This window comes from Acomys minous (assembly GCF_964271855.1).
Source record: "Acomys minous genome assembly, chromosome: 13".
Taxonomy (NCBI): domain Eukaryota; kingdom Metazoa; phylum Chordata; class Mammalia; order Rodentia; family Muridae; genus Acomys; species Acomys minous.
This window is the reverse complement of record NC_140495.1, coordinates 23506339-23526312: the sequence shown is the minus strand read 5'-3', so window position 1 is coordinate 23526312 and position 19974 is coordinate 23506339. Positions and strand designations below refer to the sequence as shown.

General features: G+C 49.2%; 1 protein-coding gene across 2 annotated transcripts in view; it reads right to left on the bottom strand.

Moving 5' to 3' along the window:
• The window catches only part of MRAS (muscle RAS oncogene homolog), a 64793-nt gene that overhangs the window by 40682 nt on the left and 4137 nt on the right, over positions 1 to 19974 (bottom strand). Inside the window, exon 1 of one of the 2 annotated variants that reach the window (XM_084752239.1) lies at positions 11927 to 12305. The exons of the other annotated variant lie outside the window; for it this stretch is intronic. The gene's annotated coding sequence lies outside the window, so the exon portion shown is untranslated. Of the gene's footprint in view, positions 1 to 11926; positions 12306 to 19974 lie in introns of those variants that run through there. 2 annotated transcript variants of the gene reach the window in all.

The window sequence follows — 19974 nt, the reverse complement described above, 5'->3', positions numbered from 1 at the left end:
CTTTTTAGAGTAACTAGAAATTTTAGGTCTCCAGATTTTAAAATACTGGCCATCTGTTTAAAAGGTTTTCACATTGTATAAGCCAAACAAATGGTCCCCATACCTCATAACGGTTCGCCCTGGGTCAGCTGCTCCCTCCTCAGCCCCTTCCGTCATAAACACAATCCTAGAGCTGTGGTGGCCTGGGACAGGTGCATCTTCACTCTTGGTCTAGCCTGGGTCTGGCTGCAAAGAGCCAGAAGAGAAAAGCAATGGAATCGGCTCCAGGCAGCAACAGGGGTCCCTCAGCCTGAAGGGAAATTTCCAGGGGCGTGTTCTCCACACAGAGGGCACACAGCCAGTCTCAGGAGTGGCTCAGACCCAGGGAGGTGGAGGGCAAAAGGCCCATGAAAAAGGGATATTGTTTTCCTCATTTATTTTCAAAACATTAAACACCATTATCAAAGAATGTGAACATTTTTTAGTGCTTGACTGAAAAAAAGAAAGAAATGAGGACTAGGCTCTTCCCAGAGGTAGAGCGAGGCAATCTAATTTCCATTTTTAAAGAGTAACCAGATGGATGGGCCAAATAAAGGGGGAACTTCCTGGAAACGAGCTGGGCATGGCAACCAGCGGGCTGATGGGATTTTCCTGTGAGGGCTGTGGAATGGTACAAGGAGGAGGACCAGCTGCTGGCCCCTGAGGGTCCAACCAGGGCTCAAGCAGGGCAGGGGGCTTTCTCAAGTGACTCTCCCAAACTCAGGATTTGATGCTTTCTCGCTACATCTCACCCTTCAAGCCCTATAGTTTTCTCTGTTTGTTCGTTTGTTTGTTTGTTTCCCCTTTGCCTTCCTAACCAAGCAGATCTGAGTTGGAAGGAAGAGGAAGACCAGGCAACAGGTCTAGTCCCAAGGGTTCAACAAAGGCCATCACTGACTGGGTGGCCAGTCTCCTACCCTCTGCTTTCTTTCTTTCTTTCTTTCTGTCTTTCTTTCTTTCTTTCTTTCTTTCTTTCTTTCTTTCTTCTTTCCTTCCTTCCTCAATCTCCTACTTTCCTCTTCCTTTCCTCCTTCCTTCCTTCCCTTTCTTTTTTTGTTTGTTTGTTTTTCGTTTTTGAGGCAGGGTTTCACTATGTAAGCCTGGCTGTCTTAGAACTCACTATGTAGACCAGGCTGGTCTCAGACTAATAGAGATCCATCTGCCTCTGCCTCCCAAGTGCTGGGATTAAAGGTGTGTGCCACCACACTTAGCGCCCTCTGCTTTCTACATAGCACTTTCATTAAAAGCCATTCTTCTAGGGGCCGGAGTTGTAGTTCCATCGGCAGAGTGTTTGCCTAGCGCGCATTAAATCCTGGGTTTAATCTTCAGCATTCCATAAACCATGCAAAGCAGCTCCTACCCATAATCCCAGGACGTGCAAAGTAGAGACAAAAAGATCAGGGATTCATGGTCATTCTTGGCTACATAGCAAGTTTGAAGTCAGCCTAGGAGACATAAGACCCTGTTGTGGGGGGCAGGTGTATATCTTGTGGTACAATCTTCTGGTTGTACAATCTTCAACAAATTAACAGCTATGCAAAACTACTGGCAAATGACAGACAGCAACAACTAGCTGTGAGTAGAGCCGGGCTGAGGCCTCTGGCCAGCTCGTGTCATTATCACACCTGTTTATCAAACCCTAACCACATACTAAGCTCCCAAAATATACTTGCCTCCCGGACTCCTAATGTGTCTTGGACTTGGTGAGACTTCAGTTATACCCCACCCCATCACACCCTGTGATCTACCTTTATCACATTTCACATGCTGGTACCCTAATGCTTACTTGTAGACAATACAGTGTGACTTCCCCACTTGTGGTCAGTGCACGTCCCCGCAGAGGCTCAGTGAACATCTGTGGACCCATACCACCTCTGCTCTTCACAGATAGTCTACCAAAGAAAACCTCCACCCTTGGTTTGGCCATTAGGAGAGACAGCCTGACGCGTTAGTCATGGTGATGACTGTGCCACATCATCCACATTCTTCCTATAGGTCTAGGATACTGAATTCTGCTTAGAGACGCTCTTTAAGGGAACGTCTTTTGGATTTAGAGGGTGTGGTCGAAGCTTAGTCTAGAGTAGACTGTCATTGCAGCTCTGCAATCAAGTGAAAGTACGGACTGTTCGGCTCTAGGAGAAAGTATACAGGAAAATTGATCCCTGGGAAACTGTAGACTAGGTTTGAGGGGGGGGGGAGAGAGAGAGAGAGAGAGAGAGAGAGAGAGAGAGAGAGAGAGAGAGAGAATGAACCACTGGAGAAATTCTCCAGGAGTGTGACCAAGCAGGAGGAGAAGGACAGCCACTCAGCTTTGCCTCAGGCTGCATTGTAAGCCACAAGCAGCCCCCCCCCCTTTCTCCTAAGCTCTTGCTGAAAGCCTGTTGCATAACACAGCAGGAGGTCAGTAAGGCTTAGGGAGTAAGGAAGCCAAGCCCACTGTACACACACGGGGCCCAGCAGGTCAGACAGCCAGGAGGCAGGGTCCTCACCCTCCGGGTCCTCAGAAGTACTGGGGGAGGGGGGGTGGGTTACTGACGCTTAGGTAATTTTTTAAATGACACCCTTGGAGAACTTCAGTAACTTCCTTTGGGAAGAACTGGGTGCCTATCTGCCCACACATGGAGAATGGAGGCCTGACCCCAGAGAAACTGGAGAGGCAGACAGGAGGCAGCTGGGGGCATCTCTTCTAGAATTGAGGCTCGCAGAAGACGGGGACTCACTTCACATCACACAGACAACAGAGAATGGGCAGAAATTAGAATGGAGCCTTCTTCCAAGAAAGGCAAGTCGGAGAGTCCCCAAGGGCAGGTTGCCTCCTCTGAAGCCTAGCTGGGTGGCCCCAGAGCCCTGCCTGGCACCGCTGGAGACCCTGCCTGGGGGGAAGCCACTCCACCCTGTCCGGTCCCATTGCATTCCACCCACTCGAAGGCTCTCTCCAAACCCTCTGCCCATCTTTCCTACTCCCCCCCCCCACACCCACCCTAAATAGCACAGTCCCTGTGAACTGCTTTCCCTGTTAGAGAATGGTTATTTTGTTAAGGTGCCAAGTGACCAGTTCCTGCACCCCTTTCCATCCTTGCAGCCATCCCCAGTCGGAGTCCACAAATAAATCAGAAGCTTTGTTCCTTTATTTTTATTTCCTCCATAAAATCTTAAACATGCAGGAAACACCCACCCAGTCCCAGATAAGTGGATGCCGGCCACAGTCCACGGAGGGGTGGGTGGAGCCTGGGTCAGTGGGTGGAGTGGACAGGAGGAGGCTGGGAGGCAGCTGGCCTTAAATGCCAACAGGGCACCTGACCTTTGGGGACCCCGTTTTCCTCAGCGGGAAAAGGGCTTGGTGTGAGCGGCACAGACCTTCTCACTCTCTGCCAAGAATCTCAACCTGAGGAATGTGGGTGTGGAAGGATGGGTGAGGAAACATATCCTATACACATTTAAAAAAAAAAAAAAATATATATATATATATATATGTCCACCACGCATTGGGACATGTCTACCCTTCTTCCCTCATCTCCAATAAAGCAGGCTTTGAAAAAGCACACAAGAGGCTATTTGGGGCTCTGGGGGTGATTCCTGAGAGGATGGTACTGGCTGAGAAAAGTGCATTGCTGCGGGTCTCGCCATCATAGCTTCATGTTAATTAAGACATGAAGAGGTGAATTTGTGATTATCTAAGCCGAGAGTGAGGGGGTGGGGATGGGGTTGAGGGGGTGGGGATTTTCCCCAAATTGTGTGCTGAAATCCTAAAGGATGAAAAGGAGGAAAGCAGTAAGTAACCGGAAGTTAATTCTTCTTTTGAAAGGAATGTAGTACTTTGGGGGGGGGGGGGGACAGCAAAAGCCTATCCTCAGCTTTCCCCAAAAAGATCGGCTCTTAAAGAGGTAGGTGGCCCCTCTCAATTGCTGGTGAGTCTACCAATTTGCACACGGCTCCACGTGACTACAAATAGTTTTAATCTCAGTGCTCAGTATATGCTGCGGGCAACCCAACACACAGTGTGGGGTATAAGTTCTTGTAAACCCAAACTCTCTTCTGGAAAGTGGATCTGAGAACGCAACATTCACATATGTCTGTATAATCAAAGAGAACTAAGTTCTATATTAAGTAATTGCTTTCAGTGGTGCCACTTGCATAGTGAAACAAGCTCTAGTCCCTTCTGAGGTCACCCCTCTCAGCCTTGGTGACTTCTGTAACATCTCCACGAGATGGAGAAGGCCCCAGCAGTGTGGTCTCTTGTTAACTCAAAACAAAACAAAACAAAACAAAACAAAACAAAACACAAAGGTGCTTCATCTCTCCCAGGTCATAATAAGGCTTTGAGGACCCCCTCAGGTCCCCATGGCTTATTATAAAACTAGGTCAAACCTCAGCTGCCGTTGGTGACGCATTCGAAAAGATCTGCCAGTAAGGAAGACCTTCTCAGGGCTTTAGGAAGTGGTACTCCGCAGTTCTCACCCAATCCCCAGCAGGACCGCTAACAGGACTGTGTCAGTCTCCAGGTCAGAGTCAGCCTGTGGGCAGAAGGAAGAGGTGGCCTCCAGTTGCCAGCAGGAGCTCCCACCCTCTGTGGCTGAAGAGCTGCTGGTCTGAGCAGAGCAGAGAACCCCCTGCAAGGCACCTGGGGCCCATTCCAAAGGAAAAAACAGGAGCATGCAGAACTGGGGGCCAGAAAGAGCCTCCAAGAGACTTGGTCTGTTTCCTTAGAGCTAGTCCTATACTTTGGTTTTGGGTTTTCTGTTTTGTTTTTTGTTTGTTTGTTTTGTTTTTGGTGTGTGTGTGTGTGTGTGTGTGTGTGTGTGTGTGTGTGTGTGTGTGTGTGTGTGTTTTGAATCAGGGTCTTTCTACAGAGCCCTGGCTGTCCTGGAACTCACTACATAGACCAGGCTGGCCTCAAACCCGTAGAGATCCACCTGCCTCTGCCTCCCAAGTGCTGGGATTAAAAGGGTGTGCCACTATACTCGTTGTTATACTTTTCTTGTGACAGGGTTTTGTGTAGTCCAGTCTGGCCTTGAACTCACTTTGTAACTGGGATGACCCTGAACCCCTGATTCTCCTGCCTTAACCTCCCAAGGGGCAGGATTCCAAGCCTGTACCACCATGCCCAGCTTACTCTTATGGTTCAGAATATACTATGGACTTTGTCACTGGTTGTTTTAGATGAACCTCACAAATTATCAGATTCTAAGAAAAGAATCATAGTTTTTTTCTGTCTTTTCCAATCTCCCTTTCCAGTCTCCATTTAAATTACACATGGTTTAGGACACTGACGACTAAAGTATGCTCCAAACCCCAACGATCAAGGCAGGTATTTGTGAGGACGGATGCTAGGGCTTGAAAAAGCGCTTTGCGAAAGGTCAATGGCCAGCAATGCACACATGCCTCACTTCCCGGTGTGGCCACAAGAGGAGAACAGCACTCCCATCAACACCCTCAGTGGAAGCCTCACTAGCATTTCCGGTGGATTACGTGGGTATGGAAACCAGGCACAGCCCTCAACAGGCACATGCTGGGCCCAAACTCACCAGGCTCACCCAAATGACCACGGGATGGATCAAGTGCAAACAATATGCTCATACCTGTTCAAATTCTGAACCACGGTTTCAAAGCATTGATTACATCCACCTTTATATTTTTTTTCCAAAATAAAAAACAATAAAGTGATCAAGTGATTTAGGGGTTTATCACTGTCCACGGGATTGATGGAGTCAGAGTTGCTGCCAGTCAGTTCCCCCGGCTCTTTCTAAGTCAGCCATGGGTCCACCTTTGTGGTTTCTGTTGCCTACAGTGTTTCCATGCAGAAAGTTCTCTCTCCCTCTCCTCGCAGGCTCCTGCCCCACTAGACTAGAACTCATAGCTCCAGCAGAGAGGGGACTGTTGCCTGGTCCTCCAGCTCTAGAAACAGCGGTGCGGCAGAAGTAGCGATATGTTTGAAACATGCTCAGACTGCTCCCTAGCACTGCTTCCCTAAGCTCATCACTGTGGAGACCTGCTTAACCTTCCTGAGGCCTGGTCCCTGCAACCATAAAAGGCTGGCAGCATCCAGCAACCCTGTCATGGGGTTCAGGGACGGTGGATATAAAGTGTACAGGACAGGGCAAGTGCAGAGGTCTTTGCTGAAGGGAAGATGGGCAGGTAGATGGGTGGGCAGGTGGCCTGACAGACAGACAGATGGACAGAAAGTCAGACAGACAGACAGATGGACCGGTGGGCGGGTATATAGATGGCCGTGCAGACAGGTTATCTTTAAGCCAAGCCACTGAGGAGAAGCTGTTGAAAGCAAACTGTCCACTCTATAAAACACATGCCTGTGAGTGGTGTGTGTGCACAGGACAGGGTAAGGGGACAGGAAATAACTTTGACCCAGTGAGCAAATTCCCCAATGGAGCAGACTAACCTGATGGGCAGCGAGTGGCTCCCATCTCTACAAAGACCCAACTGAAGCAAAAGCTATCACCGATGAAGGAGTCCCCTGTGGAAAGGTCCCCACTCAGGCCATACCTGTCTACTGAGAATCTTTACCTTAAAATGAGACCTTTAAAAAGCATTCTGTTTCCCTAATAAAATGTTTCCCTTCCATTTTGTTTTGGTGACATTTTATTTGTTTACTCACACATTTGTGTATGTGTGTGCATGTGTACACAGCAGTCGGAGGACAGTTTGCAGAAGTGAGACCTATCCTTTTACCCTGCACCTCCCAGGGATTGACCTCAGGTCAACAAGCTTGGCAACAAGTGCCTTTACCTACTGAGCCATCACAGAGTCGTCTTTGTCCTCTTTTGGCTTTTGAGTCAGTTTCGTAGGCCAAAGCTGGCCTCAAACTTGCTATGTAGCTTCTACCTTGTGTGTTGGGATTACAGGCTTGTATTACCATAGCTGGCACTAATTTTTTTTCTGTAGCATTAATCTGAGCAAAATATCCATTTTTTAAAAACCTGTGATGCCTGTTTATATATATGTTATATATATGTTATATATATGTATATATATATATATATATATATTTTTTTTTTTTTTAAGTAAAGCATAGTAACAACTATGTAACTATTCAAACAGGAGATCTGTCTGTTTTGTTTTGGTTTTTGGTTTTTCCAGACAGGGTTTCTTTGTGTAGCCTTGACTGTCCTGAACTTACTTTGTAGACCAGGCTGGCCTTGAACTCACAGCGATCCCCCTGCCTCTGCCTCCCAAGTACTGGGATTAAAGGTGTGCGCCACCACGCCCAGCTTCAAACAGGAGATCTGTCTGTATCACATCATAAAGTATCTCTCCCATCATGATGAGAAATGGTTCTGCTGGGTGTGACTCTACAGTAAATACGCTGCCATGGCCTGCAGGGTCAGGATTCTGTCATCTGAGATATGGCCTTTTCTCCTCTCCCAGCATATTTCATCTGTGTATTTCATCTAATCCCCATGACAACCCTGGGCAGAGAAGCCACAGACAAGAGCCTGGGCCTGCACAGCACAGCATCTACCCAAGCCCTCCAGACAGGCTCAGAGGAGCAGGGCCAAGCCTAGAGCTCCCTGCTCCCTATCCTGCCCATTTTAGCCCACCACTGCTTGCTACAGAACCAGTTCCACTCTTGGTGGTCGCCAAAAATCTCACTACTGGAACAACCCAAATATAAAATGTGACTTCATCCATTGAGAGGTAGCCTCGTGCCAGGCTCTCCAGAGACTAAGCCTTTCTGAGACCCATTGTAGTCACCTTGGCAGCTGGGGAGAGCCATACTCTGATTTGGCCCTCTGGCCATCCTCAGGCCCATCTGAGGGAGCTGCCAGGCATATTAAAGAACAGGAACAGGCTAAATTCCCACGGTTGCTTCGTGACTCCCATGAGAGGAATGCCTGAAGAGAACCATCTTGGAGCACACAGGCCAGCTAAAAAACTTTCACAGGGGAGTATGGAGGTGTGGAAGGCGGGCCACCGGTGAGGTGACACTCTCAAGGAGGAAAAATTCTGCCTAGGGGACAAGAGATGCCATTGTGGATGGCACAGCAGTAGTAAGGGGACTTCAGCCTGGTCCTTGCCTTTGCAGTGACAACCCAGCTCCCTTTCTCAGAGCCTCTCAGGGTAGGCTGCAGGCTGAGGGCACAGACCTTATCTCAGCCTGGAGGTAGTATCCTGGTCTCTGTAGATTCTAGACTCCATCTCTGGCCTCCCATGCCGCTCTAGAGATGAATCGTGCCTAGCTGGGACAAAGGGCCACACAAAAAGTCTCCAAAAACCCAATGATTAGAGGAGGAACGGCCAATCCGTGGCTCATTTTCAGAGATTCATAGCTGCCTGCAGTCATATGCCATGCCTGCTAATCTTGCTCACTTGACGAGATTTGGAATACTTTAAGAATCTAACCTCTCCTTTGGGCATGCCTGTGGAGTTGTTAATGAAGTAGAGAGCACCTGCCCTGGATGTAGCAACGCCACCCAATGGGCTGGTGCCCCTGGATGCAGCAATGCCACCCAGTGGGCTGGTGCCCCTGGATGGAGCAATGCCACCCAATGGGCTGGTGCCCCTGGATGCAGCAATGCCACCCAATGGCTGGTGCCCCTGGATGTAGCAATGCCATCCAATGGCTGGTGCCCCTGGATGCAGCAATGCCACCCAATGGCTGGTGCCCCTGGATGTAGCAATGCCATCCAATGGCTGGTGCCCCTGGATGCAGCAATGCCATCCAATGGGCTGATGCCCCTGGATGCAGCAATGCCATCCAATGGGCTGGTGCCCCTGGATGCAGCAATGCCACCCAATGGCTGGTGCCCCTGGATGCAGCAATGCCACCCAATGGCTGGTGCCCCTGGATGTAGCAATGCCACCCAATGGCTGGTGTCCCTGGATGTAGCAACGCCACCCAATGGCTGGTGCCCCTGGATGTAGCAATGCCACCCAATGGCTGGTGCCCCTGGATGTAGCAATGCCATCCAATGGCTGGTGCCTCTGGATGCAGCAATGCCACCCAGTGGGCTGGTGCCCCTGGATGCAGCAATGCCATCCAAAGGGCTGGTGCCCCTGGATGCAGCAATGCTACCCAATGGCTGGTGCCCCTGGATGTAGCAATGCCATCCAATGACTGGTGCCCCTGGATGCAGCAATGCCACCCAATGGGCTGGTGCCCCTGGATGCAGCAATGCCACCCAATGGCTGTTGCCCCTGAACTAAGTAAGAAGGAGAAAGCCTGCATTTATCACTCCTACTCACTAACTATGGATGTGGTGTGACCAGCCATCTCGTATTCTTACCTTCCCAGCTAGAACCATTCTCATCAACATGCCTTCTATGTTGGGAGTGAGGGAGGGGGAGGGGTTGGGAGGCGGGGAGGGGGACAAGGGACGCTGTGTTCTCAAACTGTGAGTCAAAATGAACCCTTCCTTAAGTTTCTTTTATCAGTATTTTGTCACAGCCCGACAAGCGACATAACTAACACACACATGCACCTCTGCACGACATACAATGTACTCTGACTCCTCATAATACATATTTTAAAAGTGGCATCTCAAGATTTATGAAAAACATGCCTGGAAACTCCAGAGCCTCAGCTTTCGCTATCCATCCCACACACTAACTCGCTGGGTGTACAAAGATCCAGCAAGAGCCAAGAGTGTCTTTGGGAGATCTGAGCCTTGTCTAGCCTATTTTTATTTGAGCTTTGCTACTTGCAGCCCCTTGCATCCCTGCGAGTTTGGACCACAGGGCCCAGAAGCGTCATATTAACCTGGAAGGGTAAGGCTTCAGAGTCTACTGACGAAGTGCACTGTTAGGCACTCCAAATTGGAAGACATTCAGACCCAGTGTTTTTGTTTTCCCCATCTCTATATAAAGGTGATGATCTCTCATAGCTGGCCTGTGCCTGCACTCATACCTTCTAGACCCCAGAGAGCACAATCCCCAGGGTTATCACAGACTTCACAAGACTCAGAAGTAGTGTATTTTCAGGCACTTCCAGAGCGGCGCACTCTTTGGGGGCATTTCATTGGTAGACAAGGGTACTGTGATAATATGTAAAGTACAGGCTAGAGGGGCTGGAGAGATGGCTCAGTGGCTAAGAGCACTGTCTGCTCTTCCAGAGGTCCCGAGTTCAAGTCCCAGCATCCACATGGTAGCTCATAACCATCTATACCGGGATCTGATGCCCTCTCCTGGCATGCAAGTGTATAAATAAATAAATCTTAAGAAACAACAACAGGCTAGAGATCACAATTTCTTAAGAACTGAGGAGACCCAGTAGGCTGGTAAACATGTGACGCTAGGTCCAGTCACCCAAAGGGCTCCATTCACTAGAGTTTTCCATGGTTCTGGGTGATCACTGGAGCTCAGGAGCCAACCTCACGGGGGTAGTGACTTGTCACTTTATAAAAGGGTACAAAATAATCTGTGCCTAAAACTACCAATAAATGTTACATTTGTCACACAAAAGAAGCCTTATAAAGGTAGCCAAGTGTGGTGATGCCTGCCTTCAATCCCAGCACTCAGGAGGCAGAAGTCAGAGGATCTCTGTGAGTGCCAGGCCAGCCTGGTCTACATAGTGAGTGCCAGGCCAGCTTGGTCTACATAGTGAGTGCCAGGTCAACCAGGGCTATGAAAACTGCTTTATGTAGGAGAAAGGCTCTAGAGGTCACCTGCCTCCCCCGAGGGCTTTTTCTCTCCATAAAGAGATGTCAAGGTCACATCTGGGGTGGCAGTTTCCATCAGAGCATTGAACTTGCTTCGCCTCCCACTACAAAGAGACTGACCTTGAAACCCCACGGCACCAGAGCCCCACACTTCCCCTGACAGAGAAAGGCCGAGCTGTGCCATAAACCATAGGCAGAGATGCTGCTAACTGCCTGCCCAGTAGTATGAGCCGATCCAAGAGCAAACACCATGGCCTGAAACGTTTTCAGCTCCAGTCAGCAGGGACATGCAATTTACAGGAAATAAGAAGGTTTGCGGAATGTTAGCAGCTCAGATTTCTTCTCTGGGAAAAGAGGCAGAAGAAACTCTTTTAAGAACTGCCTCAGTGAAACCGCTGTGTTCATAGCTAAGCCCGGACATGTGTCAGTTATGAATATACATAACCGTCACCTCACACTTCAGCCCACCACTGCAGGATGCGGGGACTGCTGTGATTAAAAAAAAAATGCACAACGCAAGCTGCACCCGCTAGCCTTAAACCCCAACGTCGCAGACTCTTACTCACCACAAGCCAGAACAGACAACAACAGGGTCACAGGCTTAGACTTAGGCACACCCCCAGAACAGGTTTTCTGACCACGACCCCCTTTCTGGATACCAGCATAACAACATCTTTCCTGTCTGAAGACAGGCAAATCCCCATCAAGTGTCGGGTCTTTGCAAGCTTTGCTTTTAAGTCTTCTCTGTTTATTCCCTCTGCCAGGCCGACCTCTGGAGGCCACAGCCCTGAGCTCCATCCATTACCCTTTCTAATTTGGTCCAGAGCAAAACCCACTGTAGCCCAAGGAGATTCTCCACACAACACTTCACCCCAAGCTCCAAGCCACCTCAGTTCCGCAGGGGGTCAAGGGCCCAAGCAGATGCCCACATCTGTTTCTTCTATAGAGACTTCCCTGGCCTCCTACCCTGGAGTAGGGGCTCTTGAACTCTCCCACTGACCACACTGGGCTGTCACTCAGTCTGTGCCCCTGCATTCGGCCAAGGCAGGAGTTGGCACTGAGCCTGATACATGGTGGGCACCGGGCGGCATCACTTTAGTGTATGAGCGCAGGCCCCGGTTGTGACCAGAGCCCCAGCAACCCGAACCTGGGGGCGCAGTAAAGAGTTGTTTATGAAGCAAGCTGCTTTTTATTATCCACATGAATGTACCATCCCTCCGCAGATCCCTACCCTGGTTAACGCCATTTTAAACCCCTACCCCACCCCGCCACCCACCTCCCCACCGAGTCCTTACCCGGGCAGCCAAGGAACCCCGGAGTGACCACATTCAAAGAAGTCTGAGCGGCAGCCAGACCCTCCTCACTGAGATCCGGGTGGCGAGCGACTTCTCTGCTGCACACCGTGGTAGGGACAGAGGCCACGCACAGCGGGAGCGGGGCGCCGGGTTGCAGCGCAGCAAGCAGAGCGCGGACCCGGCCACACCGCCGGCCACACCTCCAGCCCGGAACAAAGCGCCCGCCGGCCTCCTCCCCGCAGGGCTGCCGGGAGGCTCACCAGGCGCTCCCTCCAAGGCTGGGCTCCGGCCCTCGGCCGCCGCCTCCTGGCTCGCACCGGGAGGAGGGAGCGCCGCGTCCGCGCCCGCCGGGCCCCGCGCCGCCGACTGACGGCTCCGCGCCAGCCAGCCAGCCAGCCAGCCAGCCAGCCCCGGGCCGCCGCCGCCGCCGCCGCCGTCCCCGCCCCGCAGCCGCCTTAAAGCGACCGCGCACCCCGCGCCTCGGGCGCCTTTCCCCCAATACGGCGCCGCTGTGAACACTGGGACAGTTGGCACCGGTCAAGGGTCCCTCGCCTTCATGTACTCACCGCACCGGTAGCCCAGGAACAGCCAATGAGCCTGGGACACCTAATGGGATTTCGCCCTGGGCGGCTTTAAAAGAGTCTGAGCTCTAACCCTTAGATGCCCGCGGCTGCCAACTTCAGAACCTGTGATGTCTTCCTAAACCTAGATGACTCCTTTGGCCTCAACCCGGGGAGAGGGGGGAGGACGAGGGGGGGGCACAGAACCGCAAGGTTCCAGGGCCTGCTGCTTGCGTTAGCTAGGTGCGAGGTTTCAGGCCTCAAAGTTCTTGTGAATTGGCTAGAGAACTGAACAGGAGGCGACAGTCGCGCACCATTTCGCTGTTCCACTTGGTTGGTCTCTCTCTCTCTCTCTCTGTCTCTGTCTCTCTCTGTCTCTGTCTCTCTCTGTCTCTGTCTCTCTCTGTCTCTCTCTCTCTCTGTCTCTCTCTCTCTTTCTCTCTCTCTCTCTCTCTCTCTCTGTCTCTCTCTCTCTCTCTCTCTCTCTCTCTCTCTCTCTCTCTCACACACACACACACACACACATACACACACACACATACACATACCGCCCTCCCTTTTACAAGACAAGATATGATCACATAACGCTGAATGTACGCTTTTAAAGCGCACATTTCAGTGGGTTTTTGGTATAACAAAGTTGTGCAACCATAGTTATTATCTAATTCCAGAACATTCTGGTCACTACTCCGTTCCCCCAATAAATAAAAACCTCTGTGGGTAACCTCTTCTCATTCTTGCCTCCTCCCAGCCTCTGGAAACCTCTAATCTGCTCTTCGGCCTCGGTGGATTTGCCTATTCAGGACATTTTCTATAAATGGAGTCATACAACATGTGATCTCTGTGGCTGGCCTCTTCCACTGTGTTTTCAGGCTTGGATGTATGTGGGTCTACTGTAGCAGCGCCTTAGCCAGGCTCCTCTTCCATTGCATGTACAGGAAGCATTTTGTTTAGCCATTCATCAATCGAGGGCTATCTACTTTTCCACTGTGGGCTGTAATGGATCAAGTGGCTAGAATGTTACTATATAAGCCTTTGTATAATAAATGCGTTCTCTTGGGTACACACACCTCCAGTGGAATTGCCAGGTCACTTGGGTAACTCTTTTTGGGGGATATATCTATTCCCAAGGCAGCCACAGCATTTTACTTTCCCATCACTGTCTCCACATTCTTGGGGTGTGTGTGTGTGTGTGTGTGTGTGTGTGTGTGTGTGTGTGCGTGTGTGCGTGCGCGCTGTGGAGGACAGATGACAACATTGGATGTTGCTCTTCTGGTGCCATTCCCCATTTTGCTTTGTTTGGATATTTGGTGGGGGTTGGGGTTGTTTTGAGTTTTGTTGTTGTTTATTTTGAGTAGGCTGAGCAGCAAGCCTAGAAGATCTGGCTGTCTCTTCCCAGGTAGGGGGATGAGATGCCTGATGTTAGACACAGCTTTTGTTTCCATTCTCCTCCTTGCCCACACTCGTAACTGTGTGTGTTTGAGATGATGGCCACCCTAGAGGGTGTGACGTGGTCTTATTGCTATCCCCCTCGCCCCTCCTATGACAGGGTCTCTCTCTGTACCATTTCTACTCCAGGGTCCTTTCTGAGGACATCCTTTTGCAAATGGGCCTTGATGGCTCGGAGCTAGCTTTACACATCTAGGACTGCCTTGCCATTTTGAACCGGCTCTTCTCACCCCAGGCCTCAGGGACCCTCAAAACTCTGTACTCTCTAAGCCAGACTGAGATTCTGCGTAGGGCAGGCTTCCGTTGGCCTCCCCAGCCACCAGCCTTTTAATGAGAGCCATGTCTTTCTCATGTCCATAAGCCCACCTGCTGCTCTCAGGAGGCCCAGAGCAGAGAACATACACACTAGATGCCATTGAAAGTGTCTCGCTGGCCGTAGGGAGTAAATGAAGTGGTTAGGGAGGGGCCTTGAAGGTCAGAAGTCCACCTTGACTGTCTAGGTTTTGCCCTGGCACTACCTTTTTCTCCCATTTTTGTTTATCAGGCCTCAGGGAAGGGGGGCAGAGGGTGTTTCGTAAGAATGGAGTCATTATCTATCTTGTTTCCATAAAGAAATCCTTCACGTGTCCTCCCCAGAAACGGGGCTCACATACCTTAGTTGTTGCATTCCTAGGAGTCTCCGACAGTGAGTCTAGAGCTCTCACGTGGCCACACAGAGCGGGTCATCTCATTTAGGCTGCCTCCCCTGTTCCTTGAACCAGGAGAGAAAGCTGTGGCTTAGTTGCTGGCAAAAAAATCTTTTAAGAACAGGAGGACTCTTGATACCCTATGAGCATATACAGGGGGGAGGAGGTCCCCCTCAGTCACAGTCATAGGGGAGGGGAGGAAGGGGAAAATGGGAGGGAGGGAGGAGTGGGAGGATACAAGGGAGGTGTACTGAGATGTAATATGAATGAATGAAATATATATATATATCAGGAGGACTGAGCTGCAAAAGAAAATTCTGGAAGTCCATTCCAGAGGAATTGATAGAGTTCTCTTTGAGTGCTGGGCTTAGGACAAGGACCCACCTCCCAACTGAGGAGTAAGTGGTGTTGGAGAGAGAGATGCAAGGCTGTGTGAGTGTCCAGAGAAAAGCAACTAGTCCAAGGTGCAGGGGGATCAAGGGAGAGCTGATGACGGAGCCAGGTGTGTGTGTGTGTGTGTGTGTGTGTGTGTGTGTGTGTGTGTGTATAACTAAATCCACCAGCCAGGCTAAGAGATATGAAACAAAAAAATGTGTATACTGAGGCATGACTGAGCTAAAGCCTTTCCAAATGTCCCAGCAGGTCTGAGTGGTTGAGCAGGTGTGTCTGAAGCATAGCACACCAGACTTCTGGCCAAGGACCCAGAAAGAGCACAGAGCAGATTTCATGCCTGGAGGTCTGAGGCCAGTCACTGGGCCAAGAGCCAATTCCTGGACTAGAATAAAGGTCAGAGCTGCTGGGCTGACACAGCGAGGCCTCCCAGTTGGTGACAAAGCAAGTGTGCTGCACTCACTGCCCACAAGAACTGCTGAATTCTGTAGATTAGATCAGACAGGAGCTAATGGGCCAGCTAACCTGGAGTAGGCGGGGCCTTTAGGACTTGGAAATCATCCAGGTCCTCATAGCTCAGCCTTCCTCTAGACTTCAGGCTCGGAGTGGACTCTGGAGATAAAAGCAGCTTGGAGCTTCTGAGCACCCACGTGTGATGGGCAGCTACTGGATCTGATGACAGGTCTATGGACCTCCCAGGGGCCTGTGAAGAAGGCCTTGCCAGTCTTAGTCTAGATGTACCGAGGTTGCATATTGTTTTTAAACTACCTGTATTATCTGTATTACCTGTAGGCCCGGCTAGTAATCAATTAATTCACAGACACTTGTTATATTTTAAAATAGCCTTTGTTAACCTGGGGCAGGGCAGATGTCAATCCTCTAAACTACTTTCCATAGGGGAGCAGGCATGGGATCCCTGTCTCAATCCCACGCCATCTGTTTTCAATAACTTTTATTAAGCTACCTTTCATCCATAATCTCAGATACTTGTTAATGGTTTTCATCTGGGCTGGATTCTCCAGCCACACAGGCCATGTGCTTCTCCTCCAGCTAACCCATGACGGCCTTTCTCTCTTCCCTTCAGGTCTCTCTCTTTTCTTCTTTTTAGAATTCCTCTCTTAGCCCCACCTATCTTTTGCCCTGCCCAGGTGGGATGGCTTTTTATTAAGCAAAAGGTGGGTCAGACAGCAAGCAGTAATTAGCATCCAAATACATCACACCATCCCCCAGCAGTTGCAGGTCCCATGGACCCACACAGCCCATGGACCTCCCGATGGGCTCTTCTATCCACAAAATCTACCCTCTCCCTGCCGTGCCTGCATGTGGCCTGCACATTTGGTCCTAAGGAGGCAGGAAGGTGAATAAGCAAACAGCCCTTGTTCCAGGTACAGTGTCTTCAGGCTGTGGCTAGAATTAAATCTTTTGATGACCCAGAAGCACCAATTATAGGCTAGTAAAAAAGGTCTGTAGAGCCCCATGCCAGTTAATGCTCCATTGGCCTTTTTGCTATTACAAGTTCAAGACGGCTTATCCTCTACTTATGATGTAGCAGCAAGAACTGCAAAAGTCGATTTCAGAGCTTCTGTGGCTTTTGCCAATCACTTCTAACCCTCCACCAGCCTCATTAAGAATGCAGCCCCCGGGGGCTGGAGAGATAGCTCAGAGGTTAAGAGCACTGCCTGGTGTTCCAAAGGTCCTGAGTTCAATTCCCAGCGACCGCAGGATGATTCACAACCATCTATAATGACATCTTGTGCCCTCTTCTGGCTTGCAGGTGTACATGCAGACAAAACATTGTATACAAAATAAATAAATAAAATCTCTTTTAAAAAAAAAAGAAAGAAAAAGAAAAAGAATGCAGCCCCACAAAAGTTCCTTTGGAGGCATTCATAATCCGCCTCTCCCAGAGGTGCCATCTTGCTCTCTGGAGCCAGAAGAGCAATTTCCCATGAGTCTTTTTACTCACCACCCAACAGTTGCTCTGGCTCAACTCACAGACCTGCTTATAATCATGTTTATTTTTCCTCCTTGAAATGCCCAGTCCAGCAATTTTAAACTTTAGAGGTTACAACAAATAGGGAGAAATAGATTTCACATTGTGAATTGGAACACATGCGCGTGCGCACGCGCACACACACACACACACACACACACACACACACACACACACACACACGGAAAGAGAGAGAGGAGGGGGGTAAGAGAAGAGAAGTGAGCAAGAGCAAGTCTCCCCAGACAATAGTTATCTTTATAATGTGTGATACTCTCTGATATATTCCGTTCTAGTCTGTGTCATTAAAATGCCATATTTGGATCCCGGGAGCCAGAGGCAGGTGGATCTCTGTGAATTCGAGGCCAGCCTGGTCTACAACATGAGTTCAGGACAGCCAAGGCTACACAGAGAAACCCTGTCTCAAAAAACAACAAAAACAAAAGGCCGTATTTTGACCACCATTAGTGACTAGTGATATTGTAGCAGAATTTTTCAAGAAAGGCCAGTAGATTTTAAAACACATGCTCATGACAATAGTTTGAGAAAAGTTTTGATTTTCAAAAATCAAGATTTCCTCTTCTAGGGAAGGGTGAGCAGGCAAGGACCAGCAAAGTCCTGTCACAGCAGAAGGGGACAAGGTTTCTAGTTACCCAGTCCCATCCCCTTATCTCAAATATGTGCCAGTTCAGGGTACCAGTTAGTGGCTGTTTGCCCGGGAGAACCTATGATGGGGGAGAGAGTGGGCAGCAAAGCTCTTACCACTCAATGATAGAATGGTGGGATGGTAAACGACAGCACGGGAGACCTTAAACAGCTCATTTCTTCTGTGCAATGACTAAGAGTGCATTGAAGAACACAGAACGAGGGGGCTGGAGAGATGGCTCAGCAGGTAAGGGCACTTGTGGCTCTTGAAGAGGAGCTTGGTTTGAGTCTTAACACCCATGTGGCTCACTCACAACCATCTGAAATCCCGGGTCCAGGGGATCCTTTCCTTTGGCCTCTCTGGGCAGAAGCCCAAACACAGACACACAGAATGGCAACATCCATACACATGAAAATATATAAATAAACCTAGAGGAAGAAGAACAAGAAGAAAGGAGACGATGACTGAGATGACAACCACAGCACTCACGTCTCCCTCACAGCCACCTGTAACTCTAAGGAACCTGATGCCCTCTCCTGGCTTCCCCGGGCACCTGCACTGATACAGATAGACATCCCCTACCCAGTTGTGTAGAGACTTAGTGGCCTCGATGACAGATCTAAGGATGACACTGAAACTAATGCACAGGGGGAGGGAGTCCAAATGATCATAGCACAGAAGCTACACAGGACATACTAAAATATCTAAGGATCGTATCACTGGAATCCTGGAAGGAGGGACAAGGAAGAAAATAGAAAATATCTGTTGGCATAGGGACAGATATAGGGAGAGGATTTTATGAGGGAATCAACACACAGACTCAAGGAGCTTGGCATTCCCAAACAGCAAGTGCAAAGAAAACCACAAACATAACCAAATCCACCAGAGACTCCATCTCACCCTGGTCAGGATGCCTTACAATGGTAACGGCAAGCTCCAAGACAGGTGCTGGTGAGCTGTAAGGAAGAAACCCTTACCTGCTGCTGCCGTGAGTGTAAACTAGTGTGACCACTATGGAAATCAGTGCGGAGGCTCCTCCAAAAATGAAGAATAGAACTGCCCTATGGCGCAGCTCTACCACCCCTGGGCATGTTCCCAAAGGACTCTGTGTACTACCCCAGAGATGCTTGCACATCCATGCTTCTAGATGGTCTATTACAATAGCAAGGAAGTGGACCCAGCCTAGACACCTATCCACAGACCATGGATAATGAAATGCTGGCACATATGTGCGATGGAATTGCATTCATCTGTTAAGAAAATGGGACCAAGCTTGGTGGTGCATGCCTTTAATCCCAGTACTTGGGAGACAGAGGCAGGTGGGTGGATGTGAGTTCGAGGCCAGCCTGGTCTACAAGGGGAGTCCAGGGCAACCAAGGCTACACAGAGAAACCCTGTCTTGAAAAGAAAGAAAGAAAGAAAGAAAGAAAGAAAGAAAGAAAGAAAGAAAATGGATGGGGGCTGGAGAGCAGGCTCAGCGGTTAAGAGCACTGGCTGCTCTTTCAGAGGTCCTGGGTTCGAGTCTCAGAAATCACATGGTGGCTCATAATCATCTATAATAGGATCTGAATTGCTCTTCTGGTGTGCATGAAGACAGAGCACTCATATACATAAAATAAATATATTTTTTTAAAGATTTGAAGCCGGGTGTGGTGGTGCACGCCTTTAATCCCAGCACTCGGGAGGCAGAGGCCTGTGAGTTAAAGGCCAGCCACTCACAAAGCGTGTCCAGAACAGCCAAGACTAACACAGAGAGACCCTGTCTCAAAAAAACCAAAAAACCAAAACAAAAACAAAAAAATATTTGAAGGGGGAAAAAAGAAAGAAAGAAAATGGATGGATCTGGAATTAAGTGAGGTGACTCAGTTTCAAAACAAAACAAAACAACAACAAACAACAACAACAACAAAACTTGCCTGTTCCCTTTCATGTGCAGATTCTAACTCTTAATGTTTGTTTGTGTGTAAATGAGGGGTTATCAAGGTGGACACAGAGTGAGAAATCAGATAAGAAACCAGGATCGGAGAGTGAGAGCTGTGGATAAAATGCAGAAGCAAAAAGTCACACAGGACATGCAAGCAGACAGGCAGCCTCCTGGAGGCAGAAGGGCCCAAAGGGGAAAGAACAGGGAAGGAAAAAAAACAACAACAACAACAACAAAAAAAAAACCTGAAAAAAAAAACCTAATTTTTACAAGCTAGTGAAAAAAAAATTTATCTATTTTCCAAAACAAAAGCAAAATCTCACATGCATGTATATTACAGCTAAACCACTGAAAAATGAAAGATAAATGATAAAAGCAACGAACAAACAGTACAGACTTCAAA